Raw genomic sequence first — 25,308 nt, 5'->3', positions numbered from 1 at the left:
GTAGGCATGGTGTTTGCTCTGCACACAAAGATTGCCTTGGTGGAATATGCTGAGAGATTTGCATGCTCGACATGATGACATGCAGACCAAGAAAACCAGTGACACTGTGCAGACTGAAAAGACTGCCAGTAAGATACTGTAAATGTGTCTATCTTTAGACAAAAGTGACTTTAGGAAGTGGCCCGCAGCCATTGAGAAGGCAAGTTTTTATTTCTCACTGTCAAAGAATCGTAACTGAGACTCTGATAGCAGAGGATGGTTTTGATCCATCAACCTCTGGGTTAGGGGCCGAGCATGCACCTGCTGCACCACTCTGCTGTACCTTCAACTTCTTTGTATGTACTTTTGTACCCGTCTGAAAGGAAATCAGCTCCGCTGTCTCGTGCCTGGATCAGACTCCAAGACACATTTGGTATTTGGTCAAATTTTATGATCATTGATGTTTATTAAAGTGCTGATCTGTACTGGCACCTTTCTGGGTACTTACAGTGATTTTAAATGGACAGATCATTGAAGAGAGGATTTTTTTCCCAGTTGGAAGTGAACTGATGGATTGAAAACACAAGTCTTTATTGCACAATATTTCACACGATGAGAAAGACTTTAAAAAGTGGCATTCAGAGAATAAGTTTGAAAGCCTAATGCCACCACGATGATGGGACATTTTGGATTGAAGCCTGATGAACGCAGCCATCCTGCTTGCACCAATCAGCCGAAAAGTCAAACGGAACAATGTCGATACAAATGTGACAGCGTCCAGTATAGAACTCGTGCATGTGACGTCATCATTTTCACGGCGCCAGATTGCCGGTCAAAAAGAGCAGCTCGACAGTGTGGGGCACATTGAACCGGAGCAGAATATTCACAATGGACGAGACTTGTTGTGCTGTTGGTTTTTACAACAGATGAGACAGATATTCAAAGAGATCATTCTATGGAATACCAGCTGAAATGACGAGAAAAGATTGATGGATTATGGCAATTAAACATGATGGATGCTGCCCAACCAAATACACACGACTGTGTCGCGATCACTTCATTTCAGGCAGGAATTATTCAATTCTATTCTATTCAAATGAGTCCAATGTGTATTTAAAAAAAAGAAAATAAACCGTAGGTCACAGGTATGTTTACGGAGGTTAACATGTGGCTGCAACACACTTCTGTTATCGGAGCTAAAGGGTATCACAGTGGTTTATTATTATTATTATTATTATATTATATTATTTTTCCTTTCGGCTTGTCCCGTTAGGGGTCGCCACAGCGTGTCATCTTTTGCCATCTTAGCCTATCTCCTGCATCTTCCTCTCTAACCCCAACTGCCCTCATGTCTTCCCTCACCACATCCATAAACCTTCTCTTTGGTCTTCCTCTCGCTCTTTTGCCTGGGAGCTCCATCCTCAGCATCCTTCTACCAATGTACTCACTCTGTCGCCTCTGAACATGTCCAAACCATCGAAGTCTGCTCTCTCGAATCTTGTCTCCAAAACATCCAGCTTTGGCTGTCCCTCTAATGAGCTCATTTCTAATCCTATCCAACCTGGTCACTCCGAGCGAGAACCTCAACATCTTCATTTCTGCCACCTCCAGTTCAGATTCCTGTTGTTTCTTCAGTGCCACTGTCTCTAATCCGTACATCATGGCCGGCCTCACCACTGTTTTGTAAACTTTGCCCTTCATCCTAGCAGACACTCTTCTGTCACATAACACACCAGACACCTTTCGCCAGCTGTTCCAACCTGCTTGGACCCGTTTCTTCACTTCCTGACCACACTCTCCATTGCTCTGTATTGTTGACCCCAAGTATTTGAAGTCATCCACCCTCGCTATCTCTTCTCCCTGTAGCCTCACTCTTCCCCCTCTACTTTTCTCATTCACGCACGCATATTCTGTTTTACTTCGGCTAATCTTCATTCCTCTCCTTTCCAGTGCATGTCTCCATCTTTCCAATTGTTCCTCTGCATGCTCCCTGCTTTCACTGCATATGACAATATCATCTGCGAACATCATGGTCCAAGGGGATTCCAGTCTAACCTCATCTGTCAGCCTATCCATTACCACTGCAAACAGGAAGGGGCTCAGAGCTGATCCCTGATGCAGTCCCACCTCCAATTTAAATTCCTCTGTCACACCTAAGGCACACCTCACCATTGTTCTGCTGCCATCATACATGTCCTGTACTATTTTAACATACTTCTCTGCCACACCAGACTTACGCATGCAGTACCACAGTTCCTCTCTTGGTACTCTGTCATAGGCTTTCTCTAGATCCACAAAGACGCAATGTAGCTCCTTCTGACCTTCTCTGTAGTTTTCCACGAGCATCCTCAAGGCAAATAATGCATCTGTGGTACTCTTTCTAGGCATGAAACCATACTGTTGCTCGCAGATACTTACTTCTGTCCTGAGTCTAGCCTCCACTACTCTTTCCCATAACTTCATGTGTGGCTCATCAACTTTATTCCTCTATAGTTCCCACAGCTCTGAACATCCCCTTTGTTCTTAAAAATGGGAACTAGAACACTTTTCCTCCATTCTTCAGGCATCTTTTCGCCCGCTAGTATTCTGTTGAATAAGTTGGTCAAAAACTCCACAGCCATCTCTCCAAATTGCTTCCATACCTCTACCGGTATGTCATCAGGACCAACTGCCTTCCCATTTTTCATCCTTTGTAATGCCTTTCTGACTTCCCCCTTAGTAATCATTTCCACTTCCTGGTCCTTCACTCTTGCCTCTACAACTCTTCCTTCTCTCTCATTTTCTTCATTCATCAACTTCTCAAAGTATTCTTTCCATCTATTTAGCACACTACCGGCACCAGTCAACACATTTCCATCTCCATCCTTAATCACCCTAACCTTCTGCACATCCTTCCCATCTCTATCCTCTGTCTGGCCAACCTGTAGAGATCCTTTTCTCCTTCTTTCATGTCCAACCTGGTGTACATGTCTTCATATGCCTCTTGTTTAGCCTTTGCCACCTCTACCTTTGCCCTACGTCGCATCTCGATGTACTCCTTTCGCCTCTCCTCAGTCCTCTCAGTATCCCACTTCTTCTTCGCTAATCTCTTTCCTTGTATGACTCCCTGTATTATGGGGTTCCACCACCAAGTCTCCTTCTCCCCTTTCCTACCAGATGACACACCAAGTACTCTACTGCCTGTCTCTCTGATCACCTTGGCTGTCGTCGTCCAGTCTTCCGGGAGCTTCGGTTGTCCATCGAGAGCCTGTCTCACCTCTTTCCGGAAGGCCGCACGACATTCTTCCTTTCTCAGCTTCCACCACATGGTTCTCTGCTCTACCTTTGTCTTCTTAATCTTCCTACCCACCACCAGAATCATCCTACATACTACCATCCTATGCTGTCGAGCTACACTCTCCCCTACCACTACTTTACAGTCAGTAACCTCCTTCAGATTACATCGTCTGCACAAAATATAATCTACCTGCGTGGTTCTACCGCCGCTCTTGTAGGTCACTATATGTTCCTCCCTCTTTTGGAAATAAGTGTTCACTACAGCCATCTCCATCCTTTTTGCAAAGTCCACCACCATCTGCCCTTCAAAGTTCCTTTCCTGGATGCCGTACTTACCCATCACTTCTTCATCGCCCCTGTTTCCTTTACCAATATGTCCATTACAATCTGCACCAATCACAACTCTCTCGCTGTCTGGGATGCTCAGAACTACTTCATCTAGTTCCTTCCAGAATTTCTCTTTCAACTCTAGGTCACATCCTACCTGTGGTGCATAGCCGCTAACCACATTATACATAACACCCTCAATTTCAAATTTTAGTCTCATCACTCGATCTGATACTCTTTTCACCTCCAAAACATTCTTAGCCAGCTCTTCCTTTAAAATAACCCCTACTCCATTTCTCTTCCCATCTACTCCGTGGTAGAATAATTTAAACCCTGCTCCCAAACTTCTAGCCTTACTACATTTCCACCTGCTCTCTTGGATGCACAGAATATCAACCTTTCTCCTAATCATCATGTCAACCAACTCCTGAGCTTTTCCTGTCATAGTCCCAACATTCAAAGTCCCTACACTCAGTTGTAGGCTCTGTGCATTCCTCTTTTTCTTCTGACGCTGGATCCGGTTTCCTCCTCTTCTTTGTCTTCGACCCACAGTAGCTGAATTTCCACCGACGCCCTGCAGGTTAGCAGTGCCGGGGGCAGGCGTTGTTAACCCGGGCCACGACCGATCCGGTATGGGATTCTTTAGATGAACGCTCATATTTGTTTGGCACAGTTTTTACGCCGGATGCCCTTCCTGACGCAACCCTCTGCATTTATCCGGGCTTGGGACCGGCCTACAGATTGCACTGGTTTGTGCCCCCATAGGGCTGCATTATTATTATTATTAATATTATTATTTAAATATGTATTGGACTTATTTGAGAACAATAAATAAACAAAAAAAAACAAAACATCTGTCAAGGAGAGGTTTACCAAAGTTTAACGTGTGACCGCAACACATTTCCTGTAAGGAGGTGCCGACTCGCTGTCTTTTTTTTTTTCCATAGTTTAATGAATGTGAGTTTGTGTAAAACCAGGGTTCATTGATTTAAATATAGTTATTCCATCCATCCATTTTCTTTGCCACTTATCCTCACGAGGGTCGCAGGGGGTGCTGAAGCCTATCCCAGCTGTCAACAGGCAGGAGGCAGGGTACACCCTCAATTGGTTGCCTGCCAATCGCAGGGCACAAAGAGACAAACAGTCACACTCACAACCACACAGAGGGGGAATTTCAAGTGTCCAACTAATGTTTCATGTTTTTGGAATGTGGGAGGAAATCCACACACGTACGGGAGAACATTCAAACTGCATCGAGGCAGGTCGGGGATTGAACTTGAGACCTCAGAACTGCGGAGGTCAACGCTTTACAAGCTGCTCCACCGTGCCGCCGCTAGACAGATTTGTTTTTTATATTTTTGGTCCAATATGGCTCTTTCGCCATTGGGTTGCTGACACCTGGTCGAAATAATCCATCATTGCTGTTTGACGTGTCCAGATGTGACTCGTTAATTTAGATCATAAATCAGAACGTACATCTGCAACTTTGTCTTGTTGACTGGTCCTCTTTCTTGGCCTTTTGGCTATGATCAAGTGTAGTACCAACATTTACCAGGTGCAGTGGACAAGTGGTAAGGCGTCATTCTTGTAAACTGAAGAGCATGGGTTTGACCCCCAACTGTACCTTTGAAAAATGGTGTCGTGATTTGATCTGTTGTGATCAGTGCCATGCTCGGCTTTTTTTGGACGACTGAAGGGGATGAATGTGTTTCAAAGATGGATGGATGAGTATCTGCTCCCCAAGAAGATCTGGAAGTTCGGCACACTTTTGTCCTCTTCAAAATGTCCGTCCTGAGTCTTACCCACTTGGACCCGAGAGGTGTCAGGAGCATGGCCAAGCCACTGCCCTGAGCGGAGCTGCCACGAGCAGAAGCCCCACACCTGCGCCGTATGGACGCTAATTTGACCAGGAATTTTAGCCTTGAGTTCGTCTCTTGGATTTGCTCGTTCGTTGTGTTTGTGTGTGTTGGACACTGCATCATCGTGTGTGAGTACACAAGTTTATTGTAGTCTATTCCCCTTGTTACAGCGTTCCAATGCCACCATAGTCAAGTCAGGTTTTTTTTCCTCTTTCCAAGTTTTGTCACATAGTCATCGGACCTTGTTTCATGTTTTTGGACCTTGCCTGTAGCCTTGCATTTTTGTGCCTCTGCCTTCCAAGCTTTGCCTCCGACTTCAGACCTTGTTTCGGATTACTGGACTTTCACTTTTTGCCACGTGTTTTTGTGCTTCTGGCTTTTTGGACCGATGAGCTCTGTACGACATCTGCCTGAATTAAAACCACCCTCAACATCATGTCCTTGCCCCGGAGTCCTGCATGTGGGTCCTGTCCCTCGCCACATCCTCGTGACAAAAGGAAGTAAAAGATGGCACGATCCAGATCTAAAAGTACAATTTCTTATTGGGGTAAAAACAGAACCAATTAATAATGGCAAAGATAAAATCTCAGTTGCCAGAACCCCAGTCTTTTTCTAACTTTCCTTTTCACGTCGCCCCAGTCTGTTTTCCCTCCACCATCCTGACCAAACCTGATCCCAAGAATTTTTTTGGTCAGTCTGTGTCATCGTTGCTCAATAATACTGTTGGTAACACATATTAAAGGCTTAAACCTATAAACTAACACTTTTTTTGTCTAAAATATTGATACATAAAATGTTTGTGCAGAGAGCATTTTATCCACTACATTACACATCCTTGGCCAAGCCTTCAAAAGAAGCATCTGACTCATCTCCAATCCGAAAAAAGATCCATCGAAGCTACATTTGGTGCATCGCTGTGGAACTCATCATTGATGATTTGGTACAGTTCTGGTGCCTCTTGCATTGCATCATGAACATCCAATCTTGCTCCCACCGCATGTCATCATCTGTGCGTTTGTGAAGAAACATTTTTTTAATCGTAAGATTTTGGCTAGGGCAGCGCAGCACAGCCCCCCCACCCCATTCGGCTCCAATCCATCGCAGCTTTGGCGTCAGGTGGCTATCAAAACTATGTGAGCTCAAGCTACGTAGAAACGAGCGTAATGGGCACATTTTTTAAAAAGCGACCATTTCAATTGAGTGCGCGCTCCTTTTTTTTTTTCATATGTGCCCATGACGCTCGTATTACGTCGTTTGAGCTCACGTTGTTTTGATACCCACCTGAAATCATTGATCTGTCGTTGTTTTGGACTATCCCGCTACTTCCGGGTTTGCGCCGTCATTGAGACGAGTGATGACATTTAATTTAAAAGCAGCGGCACAACTGGCCGTTGTAGTTGACAGTTTTTGGTTTAGTTTAAGTTAAAACGAACTCACGGGGGTCGTTTCTGATCTTTCTTGACGTAGCAAAAAACATGCTACGCTAACAATCGTAGCATGCAAGCTCCCCGAGGAGGTCCGAGAGCTCGGGTTTGGGGCATACATTACTGTCATATATTTGAATGTTTAACATAAAACATTGAATATCATATTGAAATGTATATGGACCTAAATATCATGATCTCTATTAACTTTTTGAGAATATTTTTGGAAAAATGTGCGCATTATGATTGAGAAATTACGGTAAATTGCCCACAGACGTGAGTTCAGCCCCAAGTGTGAATGTTTTTAAATCCAAGTAGAAAACTCTTCTTTTTTCATGCTTTTTAGAGTATATCCACTTTTTAATCATATTACTTGCACTGTACTCGGTTGTGTCTTTTGCATATATATATTGTTTGTCATTTTTATTGTTTTTATCCCATTTTAAATGTTTTATCTCTTTGTTTTCAAATGCTTTTAATCATCTAAAGCACAGTGAGTTACCTCGTGTATGAAATGTGCTATACAAATAAATTTGTCTTGCCTTACCATTTTGGAAAAATGGTCTGCCACCGTGCAGACAGTGGTGTGGCCCTGGAAAGCCAGCAACCCGGTCACAAAGTCCAATGATATATTGGACGACGGCCCTCAACAAACGGAAAGCGATCGCAACTCCCCTGAGGGACGTTTACATTAAGGTTTATTCGTGAACAAACATGAAGCGTGGTGACGTACTCCCTGATGTCCTTTTTGATGTTTGGCCTCTAAAAGTGTTGCTCTATCACCGATTGGGTTGCGATCCCGACCCCTCTGTGGAGGACCGACATACAGCCTGTCATCTGTGGCTGCGAGTGTCCTTCAGTGCGTCTTTTACCTGGGTCTCAATTTCCCATGTGAAGACTGAGACCAACAGGCTTCAGGCAGAATTAATCCGATATTGGATTTTGCCTTTTCCCAATCAAGAATCTACAATTGCGCATGGGGTTTTCTGTTCTATGGTTTTCTGTTGTATGGTCAGTTAACACGATAAATAGGACCTGATCACCCTCTAGCCAGTGTCTCCAATCTGACAAAGCCACTCTGACTGCTAATAGCTCATGGCCCCCAATTTCATTATTTTGTTCTGCAGGAGTAAGTTTTTGGGACGTGCACAGTAAACGTGCAGGGATGCAACTTTCTTCCTTCGGATTCCTCGACAAGGGTCCACCCCTACCCCAGAATCTGACGCATCTACCTCCATGACAAACAGATTCAGCAAAGCAAGAATAAGAACAGAGGTAAAGCTCGCAGTGAGTTTACAGAAGGCCGCAAGATGCGATGGGAACCAATAAAAGGAACTGTGTGGAGAGCTGTGTTTGTGTAAGGGTGCTGCAATTATGCAAAAGTTCTGGATGAATTTTTGGTACAGGTTCCCTAAGAACCTCTGGACTTCCTTGCAAGTTGTGGAAGTGGGCCAATGTGAAACGGCCTCGACCTTGCTGGGATCCATACAGATCCCCTCCTCCACTGACACAAAGCCCAGAAACAACAGGGAAAACCAGTGAAACTCGCACTTTTCAGCCTTGACATGTAGCAGCAACCATTGCAACACCACTTCAACGTGGCTGACATGGGGCCGAGGAGAATATTCAAATGCCATCTTTGTACACAAAGATATTAATGTTGAGCATATCGTGGAAAACATCATTGACAAACCTCTGAAACACTGCAGGAGAATTTGTGAATCCAAAATGCATCACCAAATATTCTTAAGGACTAATGGGTGTGTTAAATGCAGTCTTCCACTCCTCTCAGTATCCTGACCTCATGCCTCTCCCACACCACTCATGAGGGTTTCCATGATGTCATGATCAGCATTCTGGACTCCAGTGATCTAAGTTCATGTCTCAGTGGAAACTGATACTGTTTGTTCTCTCACTTGAAAGTAAATTGGAATGCATGAAGTTTTCAGTTTTGCACAGGAAGGTATTCCCTCATAGACAAGGCCAAACGCCCGTCCAAAACCACTGAGGTTCCATGGTGTCATGCTGAGCACATTGGACAATGACTCCAGCGATCTGAGTACTCGTCTCATTGGAACTGGGAAGTGTTAGTCTCTCAATTGAAAAGACTTGATTGTGTCAACTTTTCTTTTACAGACGTTCTTCCCTCATCCATAAGTCTAAATGCCCCTCGCACACCAGTCATGGGGCTTCCATACTGTCATGGTCAGCACTCTAACTCTCATGGATGGTGTCGGAGGGGTATTTGGTCTGAATCCAATCTTGGTTCAAGTGAGACAAGCCCTATCAGGTTCCACTGAGACTTGAACTCAAATTGCTGAGAGGACAAAGAGTATGAGCTTCAAATTAGTCTTGAACTCAGATTACTGGATTCATAGTCCAGAGTGCTCACTATTACACCATGGAACCTCAATGACTGGAGTTAGAGGGCCATTTGGTCTTATGCATGAGGGAAGAACGTCTGGAAAAGAAAAGTTGACCAAATCCAGTCTTACTTGAATTGGGAGACTAATACTTTTCGATTCAATCAAGACTTGAACTTGGATCCCAGGATTGAGAGTGCTCACCATTACGCCATGGAAACCCGATTACTGGTTTAGGAAGGGAACATCTGAAAAAGAAAAATTGACTCAATCTTACATTGTTTTAAGTGAGACAATCCCTATCAGGTTCTACTGAGACTTGAACTCAGATTACTGGATTCAGAGTCCAGAGTGCTCACCATTACACCAAGAACCGCCACAACAGAGCTCAGAGTGGCATTTAGATTTATGCATGAGGAAATACCATCTGGAAAATAGTTGACACAATCAAGTCTTCTCAATTGAGAGACAATAACTTCCAAGTTCCACGGAGACGAGAACTCAGATCACTGGAGTCAGTGTCCAGAGTGCTCACCATTACACCATGACTGGTGTGGGAGAGGCATTTGGTCCATGACACTATGGAACCTCAGTGACTGGTTTTGGAGGCAGGTATTATGTTTGATACCAATACCATCAATCCGTCCAATTTCTTTGCCGCTTATCCTCACAAGGGTCGCAGGGAGTGCTGGAGCCTATCCCAGCTATCAACAGGCATCATCCCCCTCCACCTTCTCATTCACGCACATATATTCTGAGGGAATACCTTCCTGTGGAAAAAAGAAACCTTCATGCAATACATAATTGTTTCAAGTTAAAGGACTAACAACAAACATCAGCAGAACATCCAGGAAATGTTATGTAGAGGCTCCAGTGAGAATTGAACTCACGACCCCTGGTTTACTAGACCAATGCTCTAACCACTGAGCTATGGAGCCTTCGGGTATTGACCTAGGAGAAACAGGCTTCACTCTTTGTGTTAGACCGAACCTGCTGGAAAGAATTCCTTTTATGTTGGGCTTGGCTCCACTGGGGCTGGAGGGGCGTGGGGGATTGAAGATTTCCCACCTTCGATGAAGGTTGAGAAGTGAAGCCGCGACGAAACGCAGCGGGCCCGCTGGCAGCCACTGGTGATCATGCCGGATGGTAGTTTTTAAAAGTCTGCAGGCGTTGTCAACGTTCAATGGCTACATTGATTACAATAGTAAGTAAAAATATACTTTATGTAATGTGAGCACACTTGAATCATATACTGTAGGCTGTCACTTTTCTATCTGCATTGTTGCATTTGACTTATCGGCTGATTGGTGTGAGCAGGGTGGCTGCGTTCATCAGGCTTCATTCCAAAATGTCCCATCATCGTGGTGGCATTAGGTTTTAGAACTAATTCCATGAATGCCACTTTTTAAAGTCTTTCTCATCGTGAGAAATATTGTGCAATTAAGGATTGTGTTTTCATTCCCTCAATTCACTAAAGGTTGAGGAAAAAAAATCCTCTTTTCAATGATCTGTTCATTTCAAATCACTGTGTAAGTCCCCAGAAAGGTGCCACTTCTGATCAGCACTTTTGATTTGACCGGATAAACACCAACGATCATAAACGTTGACCAAATACCAAATGTGTCTTAGAGTTTGATGCAGGCATGAAACAGCTGCCAAATTCTTTTCAGACGGGTACGAAAGTACATACAACGAATTGGATTGACCAGTGGAAGCTTGCTGGGCCCATAACCCAGAGGTCGATGGATCGAAACCATCCTCTGCTGACAGAATGTGAGATTCTGTTCTTCTTCAGTGAGAAACAAAAGCTTGTCTTCTCATTGAGGGCCACGTGGGAGTCAGCAAATGAGAAAGTAGAGCTGGCTGACAACTTTAGCCATTCTGAATTGAACCAGAACATTTATTGGTCTAAACATGAATCAAACACCTGTCAGCAATTTTTCTATTCAGTTCCTTGTTCAAGAAAAAAGTAAATTAATTGTAACATGGAAGATTTGAATTGTTGTTTATTTGACGGTTTTGAGAGGGTGAATTTAATTTCCACTTGCAGAGTTGTTTGGCTGTTTTAAAAAACAACATTTAATTCTGTTATGTTTTGTTTAACAGAAAATTTGGAGTAGCATGAAAAGAGTTGAAGGCAGCATTTTTTTTTCTTGGGATGAATTTGACATTTTCCAAACTGCTGCTTATTGTGAAGTGAATTGATTTTGCACGCATCATATAAACATTGGATCAAGTTTACACCAGTCAGTCAAAGTAAAAACAAATCATCTAAATGATTGCTCGTACCTTAAAAAACTTGTGCAAGATCACTTTAGGAAGTGCCAGTCGTCCAGGGGTGGGCAAACTATGGCCCGCAAGCACACGTTTCACGGAGCTCAACTACGAACAGGACACACGTTGCCCTTTTCCATGTTTTAGAGACTAATTTGTCTGCTCGATAGGGACCGGTTTTCTCAAGGTTTGGTTCTGCTGCAGTCGCCCAGATGGGCAAATTCACTCATTCCTCATGAGTGTGTGAGTTTCCTACTCACCATAGATGTCTTTACTTCCTTCGGCTTCTCGTCAACCCTCAGTCTCCAGTCACAAAGCCGAGGCCCAGTCCCGGAAAGAGTCTCAAGTGCTGTGGCCACGGTCTGTGCCTGGACGTCGGCTCAGCCCCTTGAAACCTCAGGTATCTTGAGAAGGGCCAAGTAAATGTCAGGTTTACCAATTCGACATTCATTAAACAGGACAAAAAGGAAGCAAAGACACAAATTCAAGTTTGACAGCTCGCGAAGAGAGAGGAGAAGAACTCTCTGGTACAATTCACCACTGCACTCTCTGATTATCCTCTCCTCAGCATTTGGTTTCAAAACGCCCCTCATTTACATAGATGTTACAAAAAGGAGATGGGAGAGCAAAACATAGTTGGTAACAAAGTGTAGGCATTTTAGCTCTGACAGATAAGGTGAAGGCTATCTTCTATATTGGAGTCCATTTCACACCAAACCACACCTGGTTTCTAGTGAAGTTGTATGGTTGTTTTGGGTTGCTAGAGCCAGTTGTAGGGCCTCATAGCTCAGTGGTTAGAGCATTGGTCTTGTAAACCAGGGGTCGTGTGTTCAATTCTCACTGTGGCCTATTTTAAACATATGTGACCCTTTGTTGATTCTTCAGTGTTCTTGTATTCTCTGTCAGTTTTGTTTGCCTGCTCCACATCTTCCCTCAAATCCCTCAAAAAGAAATTAAATTTCCACATACTTTGACAAATATTCCCCCACGTTGTGTCACATGTGAATTTAGACTAAAGTCCCTTTTGTTCAATACAGCAAAATGCGACAATTTAATCTCACACACATCAACACAACACAAACAAGATAAAATAGCTAACACAAAATAGGCGTTCAAGAAAAGCATGAACCACAAGGAAAGGCAGTGACCAATCAATGTTGCATGTTTTTGGGATGTGGGAGGAAACCAGAGTGACCGGAGAAAACCCACGCAGGCAGGGAGGGAGAACATGCAAACTGCATACAGGCGGGGACGGGATTGAATGAATTGGAAGCATTGTCGATTCTTGTTTTGTTTGTGACCAAATTTTGTGAATTACACTTTAAAAAAATAAGGCATAGGTACTGGACATATTGTTTGATATGTGAACAAATGACCGGGTTTACTTTGAAAAGAACGACCAAACCCTCAAAGTGGGGGTGTGTAGGGGTGTAATTTAGGGCATTTTCTGACATGGATTTTCTTTGTGTTTTAAGAACAGAACTCTGAAAATACAACAACTACATACAATAAATACAATCCTCTGCGACAATGGTGCGAATGTACCACTGTCAGTTGAAAAGCAAGAAACAGGAATTCATTAATCAAGGCAGGGCTGTTGATTTCTTGTCATCAAAATGTGCAGCTCTTCACCTTGCAGCCACAATATTGTACCAACAACTGACTATTATGATTGTGTCAAGGTGGACTAACTTGTGTGCGTGTTGGTATCACAGTTCTGAGGTTCAGGGTTCACACCCTGACCCCACCTGTGTGGAGTTTGCACTGGTTTATCCCACATCCCAAAAACATGCATTAATTGTAGACTCTAAATCAGTGTGCCCAGACTTTTAAAACCAAAGAGCTACTTTTGAAGACTGTTGTACGGCTTCTCAAAAAGAGGTGAGTAGACTATTAGTGGACAGGAGGAGCTTTCAGAAGACTGGACCACTGCAGCCAAGGTCATCAGAGAGACTGTCATGAGAGAAATAATAGGAGAAAAGTTTTGTGGAAGTGACACGCGCAGTGGTTTTGGTTTAATGAGCTCAGTGCATACTCCGATGGACTGGTGCTGCCGGACCCATCACTACCTCGAAGTGTGTGCCGGCACACAAACAAATCATTGGAATTCCCTGAATCAACACACATCAGACATTTATAGCAACAAAGGGGGGCTCTTTCTCCAGCTCCTCACCACTTGGACAAAGTTCTGGCACTCAGTCAGGGTCTATTCAAGCAGCTCCACACACTTCTACAGAAGTGGGAGATGTGTTGGAGTCATATTTTAACCTAGTATAATGAAATGTGTTTAATGTATGCTAGATGTGCATCTGAGGTGTACAGTATGTCTGAAGGCACTCATTTGCAGGATATCTATGATATACTGTGAAGATTAAATGTAATGCAGCCCTATGGGGGCACAAACCAGTGCAATCTGTAGGCCGGTCCCAAGCCCGGATAAATGCAGAGGGTTGCGTCAGGAAGGGCATCCGGCGTAAAAACTGTGCCAAACAAATATGAGCGTTCATCTAAAGAATCCCATACCGGATCGGTCGTGGCCCGGGTTAACAACGCCCGCCCCCGGCACTGCTAACCTGCAGGGCGTCGGTGGAAATTCAGCTACTGTGGGTCGAAGACAAAGAAGAGGAGGAAACCATATCCAGCGTCAGAAGAAAAAGAGGAATCCACAGAGCCTACAACTGAGTGTAGGGACTTTGAATGTTGGGACTATGACAGGAAAAGCTCAGGAGTTGGTTGACATGATGATTAGGAGAAAGGTTGATATTATGTGCATCCAAGAGAGCAGGTGGAAAGGTAGTAAGGCTAGAAGTTTGGGAGCAGGGTTTAAATTATTCTACCACGGAGTAGATGGGAAGAGAAATGGAGTAGGGGTTATTTTAAAGGAAGAGCTGGCTAAGAATTCTTGGAGGTGAAAAGAGTATCAGATTGAGTGATGAGACTAAAATTTGAAATTGAGGGTGTTATGTATAATGTGGTTAGCGGCTATGCACCACAGGTAGGATGTGACCTAGAGTTGAAAGAGAAATTCTGGAAGGAACTAGATGAAGTAGTTCTGAGCATCCCAGACAGCGAGAGAGTTGTGATTGGTGCAGATTGTAATGGACATATTGGTAAAGGAAACAGGGGCGATGAAGAAGTGATGGGTAAGTACGGCATCCAGGAAAGGAACTTTGAAGGGCAGATGGTGGTGGACTTTGCAAAAAGGATGGAGATGGCTGTAGTGAACACTTATTTCCAAAAGAGGGAGGAACATATAGTGACCTACAAGAGCGGCGGTAGAACCACGCAGGTAGATTATATTTTGTGCAGACGATGTAATCTGAAGGAGGTTACTGACTGTAAAGTAATGGTAGGGGAGAGTGTAGCTTGACAGCATAGGATGGTAGTATGTAGGATGATTCTGGTGGTGGGTAGGAAGATTAAGAAGACAAAGGTAGAGCAGAGAACCATGTGGTGGAAGCTGAGAAAGGAAGAATGTTGTGCGGCCTTCCGGAAAGAGGTGAGACAGGCTCTCGATGGACAACCGAAGCTCCCGGAAGACTGGACGACGACAGCCAAGGTGATCAGAGAGACAGGCAGGAGAGTACTTGGTGTGTCATCTGGTAGGAAAGGGGAGAAGGAGACTTGGTGGTGGAACCCCATAATACAGGGAGTCATACAAGGAAAGAGATGAGCGAAGAAGAAGTGGGATACTGAGAGGACTGAGGAGAGGCGAAAGGAGTACATCGAGATGCGACGTAGGGCAAAGGTAGAGGTGGCAAAGGCTAAACAAGAGGCATATGAAGACATGTACACCAGGTTGGACACGAAAGAAGGAGAAAAGGATCTCTACAGGTTTGCCAGACAGAGGGATAGAGATGGGAAGGATGTGCAGAAGGTTAGGGTGATTAAGGATAGAGATGGAAATGTGTTGACTGGTGCCGGTAGTGTGCTAAATAGATGGAAAGAATACTTTGAGAAGTTGATGAATGAAGAAAATGAGAGAGAAGGAAGAGTTGAAGAGGCAAGAGTGAAGGACCAGGAAGTGGAAATGATTACTAAGGGGGAAGTCAGAAAGGCATTACAAAGGATGAAAAATGGGAAGAAAGTTGGTCCTTATGACATACCGGTAGAGGTATGGAAGCAATTTGGAGAGATGGCTGTGGAGTTTTTGACCAACTTATTCAACAGAATACTAGCGGGCGAAAAGATGCCTGAAGAATGGAGGAAAAGTGTTCTAGTTCCCATTTTTAAGAACAAAGGGGATGTTCAGAGCTGTGGGAACTATAGAGGAATAAAGTTGATGAGCCACACAATGAAGTTATGGGAAAGAGTAGTGGAGGCTAGACTCAGGACAGAAGTAAGTATCTGCGAGCAACAGTATGGTTTCATGCCTAGAAAGAGTACCACAGATGCATTGTTTGCCTTGAGGATGCTCGTGGAAAAGTACAGAGAAGGTCAGAAGGAGCTACATTGTGTCTTTGTGGATCTAGAGAAAGCCTATGACAGAGTACCAAGAGAGGAACTGTGGTACTGCATGCGTAAGTCTGGTGTGGCAGAGAAGTATGTTAAAATAGTGCAGGACATGTACGATGGCAGCAGAACAATGGTGAGGTGTGCCTTAGGTGTGACAGAGGAATTTAAGGTGGAGGTGGGACTGCATCAGGGATCAGCTCTGAGCCCCTTCCTGTTTGCAGTGGTAATGGATAGGCTGACAGATGAGGTTAGACTGGAATCCCCTTGGACCATGATGTTCGCAGATGATATTGTGAAATGCAGTGAAAGCAGGGAGCATGCAGAGGAACAATTGGAAGATGGAGACATGCACTGGAAAGGAGAGGAATGAAGATTAGCCGAAGTAAAACAGAATATATGTGCGTGAATGAGAAAAGTAGAGGGGGAAGAGTGAGGCTACAGGGAGAAGAGATAGCGAGGGTGGATGACTTCAAATACTTGGGGTCAACAATACAGAGCAATGGAGAGTGTGGTCAGGAAGTGAAGAAACGGGTCCAAGCAGGTTGGAACAGCTGGCGAAAGGTGTCTGGTGTGTTATGTGACAGAAGAGTGTCTGCTAGGATGAAGGGCAAAGTTTACAAAACAGTGGTGAGGCCGGCCATGATGTATGGATTAGAGACGGTGCACTGAAGAAACAACAGGAAGCTGAACTGGAGGTGGCAGAAATGAAGATGTTGAGGTTCTCGCTCGGAGTGACCAGGTTGGATAGGATTAGAAATGAGCTCATTAGAGGGACAGCCAAAGCTGGATGTTTTGGAGACAAGATTCGAGAGAGCAGACTTCGATGGTTTGGACATGTTCAGAGGCGAGAGAGTTAGTATATTGGTAGAAGGATGCTGAGGATGGAGCTCCCAGGCAAAAGAGCGAGAGGAAGACCAAAGAGAAGGTTTATGGATGTGGTGAGGGAAGACATGAGGGCAGTTGGGGTTAGAGAGGAAGATGCAGGAGATAGGCTAAGATGGCAAAAGATGACACGCTGTGGCGACCCCTAACGGGACAAGCCGAAAGGAAAAGAAGAAGAAGAAGACTGTGCAGATTAAATGTATATGTCTATTTTACGTACGTACTATATGTATACATAGTGTATATATGAGTAAATCCATCCATCCATTTTCTTAGCTGCTTATCCTCACAAGAGCCATCGCAGGGCACACAGAGAGACAAATAGCCACACCTAGGGCCAATTTTGAGTGTCCAATTCATGATTTATGATTTTGGGATGTGGGAGTAAACCGGAGTGCCTGGAGAAAACCCACACAGGCACTCAGCGAACACGCAAACACCACACGGGTGGGTCCGGGATTGAAGCCGGGACCTCAGAAGTGGGAGACAAATGCTTGACCAGCTGAGCCACCGTGCCGCCACATTACATCCATACAATGTAAAATTTGGCATTCTCATCATTTCATTTATTTTCACACCTAAAATGAAATGCAACTTTTCCTAAATACATATTGGAAGATCAATAATATGCTTGATAATCTATACATCTTTTAATACTTAACTACATGTACATTTATTGTTTACATCCCTCCAGCTTCTGATATTTCTTTCAACAATGACGCTCGTAAGTTTACTCGAGTTGAACATATTTGAAAGATTTTGGTCAAAATGGGTCTGTATGGGGCAGAAATGTGGCCTAGTATCTGAAAATGGTTTATTCTTTGGTTTGCACGTTCCACATGAATACGTGCCCGTCCGATCTTGCAACAAGCCGCAGCCTTGTGCTGCAAATGTGCTCGTGTTGAAAACGAAATCTGATAGAAAAAGAAATATGTATATTCCTGCGAGCACACATTCAAATGATGATTTTGTGCATCATTATTGGCTTGAGCTTTTCTTCACTGTCCTTTATGTCTGAAATAGATTTGGGTTTGCGCTTTTCACACTCCAGGAAAGTGATCCTCAGCATTTTTCGGAAGTAGTTTAACTTCTTCTTCAGAAATAAAGTCATCCTTGTATTTGAAAACACGAGATCGTTTTCTACATTATGAATGTCCAGAAAATCCGCTAACAGTGAACTTTGTACAGGGGGGTGAAGGGGAAATGTGACGAAGGCTTTGTGTTTATTTCTTCTCACAAACATGGATTACTCCTCATAAAAACAAGTTACGACAAAAGCATCGTTGTGACAAACCTTTTCGGAGTGCAAATTATCCCCGATGATGCAATCTGTTCAACAATGTTAAAAACATTTTATTTTTTTGTCGCTGCTCTCATCCAGTTTTGTTACCCACCAGAAATGCAACATCTCGTGAAATCTCGCAAACGATTTTACGCTCTCATTTAGAAGATATTTGTTTGTGAGTGTCTCTGTGTGAGAGAGGTAGTTTGTGTTTGTGTGTGAACGTGAAATTGGGTCAGACTGTTTTTGAGAGAATGTGTGGATGTGAAAGTGAGCGAGAGATAGTGTGAATGTGAGTTTGTCCGTATAGGTGAGAGCAAGAGAGAAAGCAAAAAAGTGTGAGAGAAGTTGGATGACAGCAGTTTCCATAGTGTAGTGGTTATCACAATCGCCTAACACGCGAAAGGTACCTGGTTCGAGACCGGGTGGAAACAGGCGTTGTTTAGTTGCATGCTTCTCGGGGAGCTGTTTGGTGGTCACATTGTAAATTTTTAGTTCAGTGGAAGTCATCATAGTTTAGCGATGGAGATGATGTGTATAATACATGTGACTGCTCCTTGTTTCAAAATTGAGTCTGAGCAAGGACTTTTAAAATGAATACTGTTTATTGTATTTAAATCTGCCATGAAAAACTTCACCAAAAGGTGTTGTTGAGAAAAAACTTCATTCACACAGGAATTGAATCTTCGTCTCCTGCACGGACACTGTCGATACTAGTAAAGATGGTGTCATCAAGCTTCATTCAGCATTGTCACAGTTCAGCCATTGATACAAGTAATGGTCCATTTCTCGATGGTTCATGTGGATGTAGTTTTTCTGGCAAGTAGAAAAGTAAACTCATCAGCATCCTGACACTTCTGCTACAATTCTCCCCAGAAAAAAATCATCCACAAGCCATTTATATTGTAAGGGTAAAATACAATGAGAGAAACAAAATCAAAATGTTTGGGGGATCCCAGCAGGACATGCGATCCAACACGATTTAAGGCATTAGAGATCATTTTAGCTGAAGAGCCTATAATTTGTTGCACCTCTTGATCAGATTTTCCCTCTCCAATGAAACGTTTATTTAAATTCTTGTTTCTGAACCAACAAAGAAAATGTCATGTCTACATAACCCCCTTTCATGAGTTCCCAAAAACTTCATTATAAACATAGAAGCAATGAGTGACACCTCGTTGGGGGTAACAACCCAGTATTAGCCCCAAAAAAGAAATTATCATCTACAATTTGGAAGAATCCATTTGATCAAGAAATCCATCTACTTAAAGGAAGACTCTCCCCAAAATGTATATGTACAAATACACTCCAATGTGAAGTAATATTATTATTACATGTATTTTGAACATTAATTGAAAATAAAAATTGAAAATAAAGAACATATTTGAAATCCAAGCACAGTCCGATACGTGCCAGCTTTCGGAGCCAAACGCGGAAAAAACATCCTTGACTCCGCCCCTGACGTCTCCAGTGCTTCGCATTACAGACCATCCGTTGTAGCTAAGGCAAGATGCCAACTTGTTCTGCACCAAAACTGAGAAAACACACCCAGGATCACACCTGACTTCAATTTAGTCTCCAATGAACGCTTGAATGTTTTGCGGATTTTCATACGGGCAGGGCCCGGGATTTGAATCTTGTTCCTCAGAACTGTTGGGCAAATGCTCGACAGCTGCACCACCGTTGTTTGAATAATACCAATAAACAATAAACTGAAAATGTCCATTAATCTGGTTAATTACATTGGTTTGGGATTATTTTGAACACTAGTGTATATTAGTTGCATCCCAATGGTTCAAAATAGGATTGTGAGGAGATCAACATTTGGAAAGTGAAAATGATCGTGTTTCATTAAGAATACCAACAACAAGCGACGTTCTTCAGGTTAGAATCAATTTAAATTCTTACAACCAAATAATGTTTTGTGCAGTGTTGAGCAGATGTATAATGTGTTCAAAATTTAATTGTATTTTCAATCTTTAAATGGGATGAACATGAACAATTGCTTGTAGGCGTGGTGTTTTCTCTGCACACAAAGATTGCCTTGGTGGAATATGTTGAGAGATTTGCATGTGACACGATGACATGCAGACCAGTTGCCCTGTCCAGACAGGAAACTTTGGCAGTAAAATAAACACTTGTATGTCTCCAGTCAAAGGATTATTGTGGAAGTAGTACTCAGTCAATGATGAGCCAAGTTTTTGTTTCTCACTGAATAACAAAGGCAATTCCCTGCATGTTAGCAGAGGATGGTTTCGATCCATCGACCTCTGGGTTATGGGCCCAGCACGCTTCCGCTGCGCCACTCTGCTGTATTCATAAACTTGTCATATGTACTTTCATACCAGTCTTAAAAGAATTCAGCTGAGCTGTTTTATGCCTTCATCAGACTCCAAGACACGTTTGGTATTTGGTCAACTTTTATGATCATTGGTCTTTCCCTGGTCAAATCAAAGTGCTGATCTGTACTGGCGCCTTTCTGAAGACTTACACAGTGATTTTAAATTGACAGATCATTAGAAAGAGGATTTTTTTCCCAACTGGAAGTAAATTAAGGGAATGAAAACACGAGTCTGAATTGCACAATAATTATCACGATGAGAAAGACTTTAAAAAGTGGCAATTATTGAATACGTTTGAAAGCCTAATGCCACCACGATGATGGAACATTTTGGATTGAAGCCTGATGAACGCAGCCATCCTGCTCACAGCAATCAGCCGATAAGTCAAACGCAACAATGCAGATACAAAAGTGACAGCTGACAGTATGTGATGCATATGCGCTCACATTATATAAAGAATATCTTTACTTACTATTGTAATCAATGTAGCCATTGAACATGCTGACAATGCCTGCAGACTTTTGAAACCTACCGGGGGGACGATCACCTGGGGCTGCCAGCGGGCTCGCTGCGTTTCGTCGTGGGTTCAGTTCTCAAACATAATTGAAGGTGGCATGTCTGTTTGTAAGAATATTCTCGCCCAGAAGGAAAAAAAAAGCACCAACAACAACCCATTGCTCTTTTTCATCATAAGACACCTACAGTCAGATGCTCCTGTAAAATTATTCATCCCTTTGCTGTGAATAATTTCATAGATTAATCATTAAAATTTGATTTGTAATTTCAAAAAACACAAATATTTCTCTTTTTATAGGAAAACACTTGTAAAGAGAAAGAAAAAAAGATACAAGAAGGTTTAAATTTTTATTTCTCAAATCAACGTATTGGCCTCAAACAGGTTTTGATCTTTGGTTTCATTGTTGAATGCAGTTGTGTATTTTTTTTTTAATCTACAAAGATTTGAACTTTGAGAGTGTTTAAATGAGGGAAATCTGAGAAAATGTTCATGCCTGTCTGAGAAAAGTGGATCGTATGTTTCAGGGCCTTAAAACATATATAAGAAATGGGAAAAAATACTGTCAACAAAAAAATAAATGTAAATGAAAAAATTAGAAAAAATACTGTGAATGAGAAAAACACAACCTGTAAACAAAAACATCAACTGAAAATGAAAACAAATCCTGTGAATGAAAAGAAAAACATCTTGTAATTTTTTTCTCATGGGCTTCCTGGGACCCCCTTTTTATTCGAGCCGATCAGAAAATCAGACAAAGGCTCCCTGCCCGTTCACTAACTCTGCTTGGCTTGGAGATCATCATGTGCTTCATGTGGATGTCCACCGTTGCAATTTTTCTTTTTTATCTCAAATATTTTTTTTTTTTTTTTTTTTGCTGCGATAGCCCGCCCTCAGTTCCAGTACCACACCAAAGCACAATGCGGGGTATGCCTAAATGCCACAGGACCCACAGCCATGCTGCTGTGGTTTTTAGGATGAGGTCGACAATGATCTACAGTCCCGAAACCGATCGAGATACAGCACAAGATGCGCGGAGTGAGTCAGCATACAGAAAACAATGCACATTCAAACATTGCTTCACTGTAAAAACATCATGTCATGCGTTTGAATTAAAAATAGGAGTCAAATGAAAATACTCTGGAGAAATTCTCCTCTTTCTTGACTGCTCTATTGAATCTACAAACAGACACAAAGTGAAAATATGGATCAAAAAATTGCACACAACAACTGAATTATCCTCCTCCTGCACAAAAGCAGATTTGTCGCTTGCTGAAGAACACATTTTGGGACATTTGCACAGGCTGTACCCTGCCTCCTGCTCATTGACAGCTGGGATAGGCTCCAGCACTCCCCGCCACCCTTGTGAGGATAAGCGGCTCAAAAAAATAGATGGATTGGTTGTTCTCAAGTTTTGAGAAACCGGGTCGGGACATTGCACGTTGCGGGTGATCATTTGAGAACAACTGGAGAATGCTTCATTGACTTCATGCCAAACATCGCCAAGGCTGTCATGCGCAATAAGCCTCACTAGGTGGCAGTATTGTATTGAAAAGGACATCCAACTGTTGGAAAAGGAAGTCTTGTCAGTTCCAGTGGAACATCGAGATTCGATTTAAGGTGAAGATGTTTGTTGTCTCCCGATGTTCCACTGCTTTCTTGGTTTCAATTTACTACCTCAATTAAAACTCAAAATTAAATTAGAAAGCATCATTTTTCATGTATTGCGGTAAGGTTTGGCCGATGTGTGTGTGGTTGTTCTCGTGATCGTGATGACACCGTCGCTTGATTGAGCGTGACCGAGTGTGACATGCGTGCTCGCACCATTTTGTCACATGCTTACCCGGCAGGGGAGATACCATGATCAAGAAGGTGGTCCTTCCAGGGTGAGGCTCAACCATTGCGAATTCCCCAAATCTGGGAATCTTGACTGCATAATTTCTGGTACTCGGCGGCTGCGTTCGCGCTCTCCCCTCATCTCACGTAAAAACCAATATGAAGAAACTAAATGTATATAACCAGTCAGAAGGCAGAGTACACTCCGGACTGACTGCCAGCCACACTCACAATCACACCTCTTCTCAATGGAGGTGACTTAGTATTCCAATTAATGTCGCATGTTTTTGGTATGTGGGAGGAAACTCACGCAGGCACGGGGAGAAGATGCACACAGACGGGGCTGGGATTGAACCTCAGAATTGTGAGGCCATCGCTTTTCAGATGCATCACCGTGCCACCCCAAAGTGAACTTAAATTGCTATATTTCAAATGCTGATTTCATTTATTAGAAGAAAAGAATATTCAAAGTAACTTGGATGTGTGACAAAGTAATGCCCCCTAAACGTAATAACGAGTTGGGCCACCCTTGGGAGTAACAACTGAACTCATTTTCTATAACTGGAAATTAGTCCTTCCGTGTCTCTGGAGATATTTTTCTTCTTTCTTATAGAGTTGTCTTAATTCAACATGAACAGCCAGATCATGTCAAAACATTTAATTGAAATCAAGACTGACTGACTAAACCACTCAATTTTTTTTTAAAGTTGTTGAGAAGTTACTGTAATTTGCTTGTGTGTTTTGGATCATTGTCCTGCTGCAGAACCCAAGTGGGCTTCAGTTGGAGATCACAAAATGATGGGTGAATATTCACCACCTTCCTTTTCTTGTAAAGAGCAGAATTCATGGTTCTGCGTTTAACAGTAATCCCTGAACTTCTCTCCTCCAAACTTCTCCAGCTCAGCGTCTCGACTGCCATTTCCCAGTGGATCAACAACTTCCTCACGGGCAAGGTGAGGCTGGAGGACACCACCTCATCCACGTGCACTATCTAAGACTATTAACTGAGGAAAGGGAGGGTTGCAGTTCTTTTGAAGTTGTCTAGAGTTACTTTGTGGCATCCTGGATCGCCATTGCTGTTTTTTTGGTAATCTTTGGAGGCCGGCCACTTTTGGGAAGGTTTACCACTGTTCCATGATTTTTCCATTTGAGGATAGTTGCTCTTGCTTTGGTTCGCTGGACTCCGAAAGATTTAGAAATGGCCTTAGAAACTCTTTCCAAACTTGTCGATGTCAGTTCCTTCATTTACTTTACACACAGGGCAAAGATACATTTTTGCAGAATAAATAAAATCACCATTTAAAAACAGCATTTTAAATTCACCTGTTAAATTGGTCAAATTACATTTGTTGGATGATTAAAGTGATGAAACAATGCAAAAAGCATTGGTCTTGGAAACAATGGGTCGTGAGTTCAATTCTCACTGTGACCTACTATTTACATATGTGATCCCTTCCTGAATCTACTATGTGTTTGTACTCTATGTCAGTTTTGTTTACTCGCTCTGCATGTTTCCTCATTCTCCATTGGGCTCTCTGTTCTGCTGGTTGACATAATTTGGCTTCTTGTTTTTATTGCTGTTTGAGAAAATGGGAATTCGCGCAAGTGTTAGAGCACTCCTTTCGCATGTGAGATGTCGCGGGATCAATGCCTGCACTCTCCATTTGACTTTTGGTTGTCTCCTGAAATCGGGGCATGTTCTTTAGCAGGGACGCCAGGACCTCTTTCTTCCCAGCCACTTCATCCAAATCTTCTGGCGGATGAAGCAACTGCAAAGTCAAAGAAAGTCCCCAGCAGGAGCGTTTTCTTGCACTCCCTCGAAGGACTCCAAAAAGGGTGGGTAGTCTGAAGTGCTGTTTGGTGCATAGGCGCAAACAACAGTTAGGACCCGTCCCCACTACCCGAAAGTGGTGGGAGGGTACCGTATCGACCACCGGGTGAATCCAAACGTACAGGCAGAGAACAGGGAAACCACACCTGCTTGGTGCCTCTCACCGTAGGCAACTCCAGAGTGGAAGAGAGTCCAAACCCTCTCAAGAGGACTGGTAGCAGAGCTGGTCTAAAAATCACAACACCGTTTAGGTCCTGAATACATGAAAGAAATGCTTACGTAATAAAAACCCAGAAGAGCTCTGCAATCGACAGACTCGGGTCAAATAGTGGAGTGTAGAAATCAAGGCAAACATGATGAAGAAGCTTTTCGCCATGATGCTGCACGCAAATGGAATAAGTTGCCAAGAGAGGTGATGCCAGCTTCATATGTGAATGTACAGCTATATTCAGTCTGGTAGTGTGGCCGAGCGGTCCAAGGTGCTGGATTAAGACTCCAGTCTCTCAGGAGGTGTGGGTTCAAATCCCCCCACTGCCATGTTCTTGTCAATCCAGATTCTACACTGCGGTTTACTCATTGGCTCTCACATGACGCTGGGGCCAAGGCATGATTTCGGCCACAACAAAGTTAAGCTCTTCCTTATCCTCATTTTTCTCTTTCTCAT

The 25,308-nt window shown here is 43.1% G+C and overlaps 5 non-coding genes and 1 pseudogene across 5 annotated transcripts; 4 read left to right on the top strand and 2 right to left on the bottom strand.

Moving 5' to 3' along the window:
• Nucleotides 1–10,093: 10,093 nt before the first annotated feature.
• On the bottom strand, nt 10,094–10,166 carry trnat-agu (transfer RNA threonine (anticodon AGU)). The gene has a single exon. It is a non-coding gene; the product is annotated as a tRNA-Thr (tRNA).
• Nucleotides 10,167–12,278: 2,112 nt separating this feature from the next.
• trnat-ugu (transfer RNA threonine (anticodon UGU)) lies at nt 12,279–12,351 on the top strand. The gene has a single exon. It is a non-coding gene; the product is annotated as a tRNA-Thr (tRNA).
• Nucleotides 12,352–18,482: 6,131 nt separating this feature from the next.
• trnav-aac (transfer RNA valine (anticodon AAC)) lies at nt 18,483–18,555 on the top strand. Its single transcript has one exon. It is a non-coding gene; the product is annotated as a tRNA-Val (tRNA).
• A 1,806-nt stretch (nt 18,556–20,361) lies between these two features.
• trnam-cau (transfer RNA methionine (anticodon CAU)) lies at nt 20,362–20,433 on the bottom strand. Its single transcript has one exon. It is a non-coding gene; the product is annotated as a tRNA-Met (tRNA).
• Nucleotides 20,434–22,812: 2,379 nt separating this feature from the next.
• On the top strand, nt 22,813–22,953 carry LOC133492343 (U1 spliceosomal RNA; annotated as a pseudogene).
• A 2,146-nt stretch (nt 22,954–25,099) lies between these two features.
• trnal-aag (transfer RNA leucine (anticodon AAG)) lies at nt 25,100–25,181 on the top strand. The gene has a single exon. It is a non-coding gene; the product is annotated as a tRNA-Leu (tRNA).
• Nucleotides 25,182–25,308: the final 127 nt, after the last annotated feature.

This window comes from Syngnathoides biaculeatus, chromosome 18 (assembly GCF_019802595.1).
Source record: "Syngnathoides biaculeatus isolate LvHL_M chromosome 18, ASM1980259v1, whole genome shotgun sequence".
NCBI lineage: Eukaryota > Metazoa > Chordata > Actinopteri > Syngnathiformes > Syngnathidae > Syngnathoides > Syngnathoides biaculeatus.
This window is presented reverse-complemented; position numbering and strand designations above follow the sequence as displayed.